The sequence below is a fragment of the Salmo salar genome, chromosome 04 (genome assembly GCF_965601325.2).
Source record: "Salmo salar chromosome 04, fSalSal1, whole genome shotgun sequence".
NCBI classification, from domain to species: Eukaryota; Metazoa; Chordata; class Actinopteri; order Salmoniformes; family Salmonidae; genus Salmo; species Salmo salar.
This window is the reverse complement of record NC_138294.1, coordinates 31254767-31262364: the sequence shown is the minus strand read 5'-3', so window position 1 is coordinate 31262364 and position 7598 is coordinate 31254767.

The window sequence follows — 7598 nt, the reverse complement described above, 5'->3', positions numbered from 1 at the left end:
GTCTCCCAGTCTTTTGGATAGCAGACTGAACTAGTATTCTGCCTGTGCTTACCTCTATTCCATTTATTTGTATCCAAAAAAACTCCCAAGTCCTTGCCAATGACAACCATACCCATAACATGATGTAGCCACCACCATGCTTGAAAATATAAAGAGCAGTACTCAGTGATGTGTTGTACATAAATCCCTGAGCGGTTTCCTTCCTCTCCGGCAACTTAGTTAGGAGGGACACCTGTATCTTTGAAGTGACTGGGTGTATTGATACACCATCCAAAGTGTAATTCAAATCTTCACCATGCTCAAAGAGATATTCAATGTTTTTTTTAAAATATTTTTACCCATCTACAAATAGGTGGTCTTCTTTGCAAGGCATTGGAAAACCTCCCTGGTCTTTGTTTTTGAGTCCATGCAACTTATTATATGACTTTATTTAGGCTTGCAATAATGAAGGAGTTGAATAGTTATTGAGTGAAGACATTTAAACTTTTCATTTTTTATTAATTTGTACACATTTCTAAAAACATAAGTCCACTTTGATATTGTGGGGTATTGTGTGTAGGCCAGTGACACAAATCAATTTTAAATTCAGGCTGTAACAAACATATTTTGAAAAAGTCAAGGGGTGTGATTACTTTCTGAAGTCTCTGTATATACAGTATATGTAGGCCTAGGGACTCATTCAAGCTTTGGTTGCACTGTATGTTTTGTATTTGTTTTCCCCCCACACAACTCCACACAACATAGATGAGAAGCATGGAGGAAGATGCTATCCTGTTGTCCCACCAGCAGCCTTGGTGGTGTTCCCAGGAATCTTTGCAGTGTCATTCAACATAGGGTGAGGCCAACAAAGGTAAGATACATTTACTGTAACACAGTTCACTTATACTGTACATGTTCTTCATAAACAGCTATTTCGTCTAATCTATTCTGCGTGCATTAATTTTCTCACTTCATATTCTCCAGAGAATCTTTGAAAGTTGAGTGATGGTGGATGACCAATTCTATGAAAAGCAGAGAGCAAAGTTAGTGAGAGAAAGTAGGTTGGTTGAAATTGAAAACCGGTTGGATAGTAACACAACGCTGCTTGGAAGAGTCTTTGGAATCTCCCTGATTTAACCCTTTTCAATGTTTACCAAAAGAAAAATGATACAATTCATTATTTTTTCAACCTGAGACTCATTGGCCTTTGGCTCATTTTCTGTGAAGAACATGTAAAATAAGACATTTCCATTGAGTGCACACTGTGCACCCCCCTAAACATTTATATTACATATGTGGTGTTCGGTGCCACTGGAACAGAGAGTAATAAAAGTGTGGGAAAATGTGTGTTGGTAAAAACAAGTAAAAATTAAACAAAAAGGTTTCCTGTGTGCCTTCACTCTGTATCCCTCCTCCCTGGGCCTGCTGTTTCAACATAGCCGCAAGAACCTGTCTGTCTCCCTGCCTGTCTCCCTGTCTTCTGCTTTTCTCGCACTCTTTACCCTTTGTAATGTGTGAAACTACACTTTGTCTTGCGGGAACCTGCACAATGTTATTACAATACTTTATTTCGATACATTATTTCGATACATTGAAAAATCGTAGTATTTTCTCACACTCTACCCCAGCCAGGTGCAAATTGGGGCAGGTGTCACACCCTGACCTTAGATTGCCGTTTATTTTCTCTTTTTTGGTTAGGTCAGGGTGTGATGTGGGGTGGGCATTCAATGCCATTCTAGGTTTTCTATTTCTTTGTGTTTGGCCGAGTATGGTTTCCAATCAGAGGCAGCTGTTTATCGTTGTCTCTGATTGGGAATCATACTAAGGCAGCCTTTTTTCCTCTTTCTGTGTGGGATCTTGTTTTTGTATTGCTCAGTGAAGCCTGCAGAACGTGATGTTCCTTTTTTTTCTTTGTTTATTGTTTTGATTGAGTGTTCTGAGTTAAATAAATACAAATATGAACACTTACCACGCTGCACCTTGGTCTACCTTTAACGACGAACGTCACAGCAGGGACACAACAAATAAATTGCTTTGCATGTGTGGCTTCTTACCACAATCAATCACTATGGCAAAAATAATCTCTGCTCAGAGAAATCATTTTTGCAGAGAGAAGCTAGTGTGGAAGGAGAGTCTTCCACTTCGGAGTCTGACAGTGAGTTGGAAGAAGAGGATTAGTGAGATTGACCCTCAGCCAGCCCTAGGACCAGGCCGTCAGCAGCCAACCCCAGGACCAGCCCGTCAGTAACCAGCTCATCAGCAGCCTGCAGGAGAAATATGTATGTCAAATTGTGAAATTGAATGGTCTTCTTGCCCAAGGTATGAGCCACCCCGCATGGCTGCCAATGTGATAAGGATGCAAACAGGGCCGACACGGATGGAGGTTACTCATGTGCAAGACATAAAGACTTTTTTTTAACTGTTCATCCCAGACACCATCCAGAAAATTATTCTGGACTGCACTAATTTGGAGGGAAGGTGTGTTTTTGGAGAGATGGAAGGAGGTCGACCAAACTCATTTACATTCATACTTTGGGGTTCTTATCCTTCCTGGTGTTTTCAGATCCAATGGGGAATCCATTGTGGGATGTAGAAACTGGCAGATAACTTTTCTGTGCAACAATGTCTCTGGAAAACATCCACATTATTTCCAGGATTATCCGCTTCGATAACCGAGACACCAGACCAGCTCGTCTGCGGAGAGACAAGCTAGCTGCAAGCAGGTCAGTGTGGGTGGACCACCTTCCCCTGTTTTACAACCCTGGGCCCAACGTTACTGTTGATGAGCAGTTTATGCCATTTAGGGGCCGTGGCCGCTTCAGGCAGTACATACCGTCTAAACCCCCAAAATATTGAATCAAGATCTGGATTGCCTGTGACGCTGTTTCATCATATGCGTGGAAGCCAGATGGAGGAACCCCTGATAAGAACCAAGGGATGCGTGTTGACCTGGATGTGACACATGGACTCCGTGGTCACAACATCACAAGGCTTTTTTAATTCACACAAGCTGGGACAGGAGCTCCTCAAGAGGATCCTGACGATGGTAGGAACAGTACGAAAAAACAAGCCAGAGCTCCGACCTCAGCTGCTGAATACACGAAACAGGCCTATCAATTCCTCTAAGTTTGTGTTCACGTCCGACACGTCCCTAGTGTCCTACATGACAAAGAAAGGCAAAAATGTGGTACTCATGAGTACGCTGCATAGGGATGGGAGAATCTGTGGCCAGGAACATAAAAAAACAGAAATCATAATGGATTACAATGCCACAAAAGGAGGGTTGGACAATTTAGACAAGCTGGTGACTGGCTACAGTTACAAAAGAAGAACCCTACGCTGGCCACTTGTGATATTCTTCAACATTCTTCAATATCTTGGACATCTCGGCGTGCAACTTGTTTGTCATCTGGATGGCGTTGAACCCAGATTGGAACAGAGGGAAGCTCCAGAGGAGACAGCTCTTTCTCAAGGAGCTGGGCAAGGTATTAGTAAGACCTCAAACCAGAGGAGGCAACATATCCCAAGTACCCCAATTTCTGCAGCAATCTTGTGGAGCATTTAGGAAGACGATGCTGGTGCCCCATCTGCCCGACCCACAGAACCAACAACTCCAATACCTGAAGTAAGTGTGAGTGATGCTGTTTCATGTGTGTGTGTCTGACTCTCCTACCTTGGCCTGCTGTAACTATATAAGTGAGTGAGTGAGATGTTAGTAAAATTCCTGAACTAAGTCTTCTCATCATTCTAGATTGCAGCTGGTAGCAACAAGAAGAAGCGCTGTGATGCGTGTGGACCCAAGAAGGACAGGAAGACACAGTCCACATGCATCAAGTGCAAGAAATACATTTGCAACACACACAGTAAAACTCTGTCCCTCATGTGGTGTGTAGACCAGACTTAATTTGGGTTCAATGGGGCTAATTTATAATTTCCCAAAAATACTGTATGTAAAAGTTGTCCTTCCAACTTGTTCATTTCAAAGCAATAAACATAAATAGTGATGAAAACCATGTTTCATATATATTTGTTCAAGATAAACATGATTTATTCCACCCATGTCTTGATTATAATTGATTTTTGTAACACAAAAATCACATTTTATAAAAAAAACGAACAGCGCTTTTATTGATAATGTGATCTAGCAGAGTTAAATGGCAAATATTGTCACGATTACCAGGATCAGTAGAAAGGCAGAGTCAATTGCGGGAGACAGAGGTCCGGTAGATCGTAGTATTTAATAATAATCCGGAAAACACAAGAAGCCGAAAGGCACAGGGCGCACACAATAATCAAAAAGGGAAACACGTTCCCAAAACAAATGACGCACGGGGCGCAGCCCGGTCAATAATAGAAAATAGGGAGCAGTGCTCACTAACGTCTATCCTGAAATGACATCAAACAATCCCGCACGAAATCCTGAACTGAAAAGACACACTAAATACCACCCCACTAATGACAGACAAGAAACAGGTGCGGAACAGACAGACAAAACCAAAAGACACAGAAACATGGATCGGTGGCAGCTAGTAGGCCGGCGACAACGACCGCCGAGCGCCGCCCGACCGAGGAGGGGCGCCACCTTCTGTGGATACTGTGACAAATATTAACAATGTATGCTGTCTATATTGCTTGTAATTGATATAAGTCAACATCTAATTATTAAGTATTAAGCATTTTTACATAAATTGTTATGGCTGTATTGTTTTACAAACCCAATAATGTCGTGGGTCCATCAGACCCGCGAACGTTGGGCCGGTAACCGAAAGGTTGCTCAATCGAATCCCCGAGCTGACAAGGTAAAAATCTGTCGTTCTGCCCCTGAACAAGGCAGTTAACCTACTGTTCCTAGGCCGTCATTGTAAATAAGAATTTGTTCTTAACTGACTTGCCTAGTTAAATAAAATGTAAAATAAAAAATATATATATATATTAAAAAATAACAAAAAATAACAAAAACATGAACATCACACAAGGGTAAAGGCTGGGCTGCAGGTGACTGAACACAGACATATGCCTCAGGAATACATTTTGGAAGAGCAGCCAGATTGTGGGAGGGTTGGGGGCCTGTGTGGGGTAACCAGAGATCTGTGTAGGTGTGTTGCATCGGCTAACTCAGCCAGGTGAAAGCTAGAAGATTTTACTTGGAAGGGGTGGGTGGGATAAACAAGCTGTGAGGGGGGCTGAAATTTGACTTGGCAAAGAGCTCATCAACTGCTTTAGCGTTTAAATGAATAATTTACCCCGTCCACAATCAGACATACAGTGCTGAATGTATCATCAATATCATATTTGCATATAACTGTACCGGTCTCTGACTCTCTCATTCCCTTCATAAGTTAACCTGGTTGCTTTAGCTCATGTAAAACTACACAAATAAATGTATAAAAATTAATGAGTGTCAACATACTTGGATTCAGTCAACACCACAACACCCCATATTGTCTGTGTGTGTGCGTGTGTTAGTGTGCGTGAGTGTGCATGTACACTTCTCTATCGCCATCTATGTCAGCGTGTGGTTATCGCTTATTTGTTCTCTCTGTTGTCAGTAGCCTATATGGGTCAGTCGCTGTCATTCTTCTAATAGGGGAGATGTGGTAAATCCCTCTGTCTCTGAACAGCTTCTCTCAAGCAAGGGATCTGACACCACAAACCATGCTCTCAGTTCCCTGCACCTAAATTTAGCAGGCACTCTTATCAAGAGTGACTTACAATAAGTGCATTGAAATAAAGTAGGTAAAATAACCAGACGTCTAGTTAGGGTCTCTAAGCTAGACAGGATGTGGTGGGGCTGCAGAGAAACAGAGATGATAGATAATGGGGGCAGGGAGAAATACACCATCTCTGACTGATATCGTCAACCACACGGCCAGGTGACAAGCAGCAAAAACCTGTTGAAACTAGATTCATTGAAAGTATTCAAATGTGGGATTCAGAGTAGGGCAAATGCCAAATAAAGTTGTGTTAATTGTATAGAATTGGACCTTTTGAGGATATGGTAAAATATTTATTTGGCTCTTGCAGATGGCGGAGTCTTAGCAAAGATAAGGGATGGCTGCTGTGTGAAACTACACTGTAAAAGTAGAAAGTCTCAAAACAGCATGGTTGTGGAATGAATCCATGGAGAGTAGTGCTCCTAATCAAAAAGCTGATCAAATCAAACGTTATTGGTCACATACACATACTTTGCGGATGTTATTGCAGGTGCAGCGAAATGCTAATGTTTCTAGCTCCAAAAGAGCAATACTGTAATACTAGGGCAGCACATAACCTGGCAGTTTAGAGCATTGGGCCAGTAAACGAAAGGTCAAATCTGTCATTCTGCCCATGAGCAAGGCATCTAACCCTAATTGCTCCAGGGGTATTGGCTGATCCCTGGCCAAAACCCCACTCTCTGAGGGTGTCTCAGGGGGAGGGAGATATGCAACAAAACACATTTCCATTTCACACCTCACACTTGTACAGGTTACCCACTTGTACATACAGTGTAACATGATTGTAAAACTACCCCCTAATTATAACAATACACACAAATCCCCAACATAAAAATAATGGAATTAAGAAATATCAGAACAAGTAATGTCAGAGTCTGGAATATATATATATATATATATATATATATATATACGGCACTACAAGTAAAAAGTTTGGGGTCACTTAGACATGTCCTTGTTTTTGAAAGAAAATGACATTTTTTTTGTCCATTAAAATAACATCAAATTGATCAGAAATACCAATACCAATTATCAGCAACCATCACTCCTGTGTTCCACTTCTTAGACTTGCTTTCAATAAGAATGACAGATATACATATTTCAGCTAAATAAATGATCCATCATAATAAATGAAACAAGCTAATTAAGAGAGACAAGTTAGGCCAGAACAAAATTTTGCGAAAAGTGATAAGAAGAGTCTAAAAACACTCAAGATCAAATGGCAAATCAAGATCTACAGAAAAAAAGTAAATCTATTGTTAATAGCTTTTGTTATTAAAGCTTTTGTTATTACATCTATGGACCTAAAGGAGCCTAACAGCCATTGCTGCTAAGGAGTAGGAGGCTTTATCTCAAACGCCTGCTTTTTTTCTATTATGTACACAGCTGCTATCCACTGGCAAGCTAAACAATGACCAGCTTTAAAAAGATACAGGGGAGGCACCTACATTTAAACAACAAAACAGTCATAACTGAAAAGAAGCTTTGGCTAGCAGTAGCATAGCAAACACCAAGGGTGCCACATGTCCCCCCCACATTCTGAAATATCATTTTTGTCCCCCCAGTTTTATCATTGGAATGTGATACAAAACGAGGCAATGGTGTGCTTTAGGACCATACGGACGCCTCCGAGTGGGCGGGTAGGTTGTTTGGAGTGTTTATCCGACAGGATAAAAAGTTATGTCCTCCCACTTCCAAAACCAAAGTTGTGCCCAGTATTAAAATATATGTTCCATTTGTTTTAACTTATACATTGGGATTTGGGACAAAAGGCAGCTGAAAAGAAGGATTATCCTGACCCTGCTACTAACTCAATAAATAGTTATTGAATTGGTCCTTATCAGTGGATGTCATCGAGGCCTCTATTTGACAGGTCTGTGAGAATGACCTACAAAGAATGCCTGA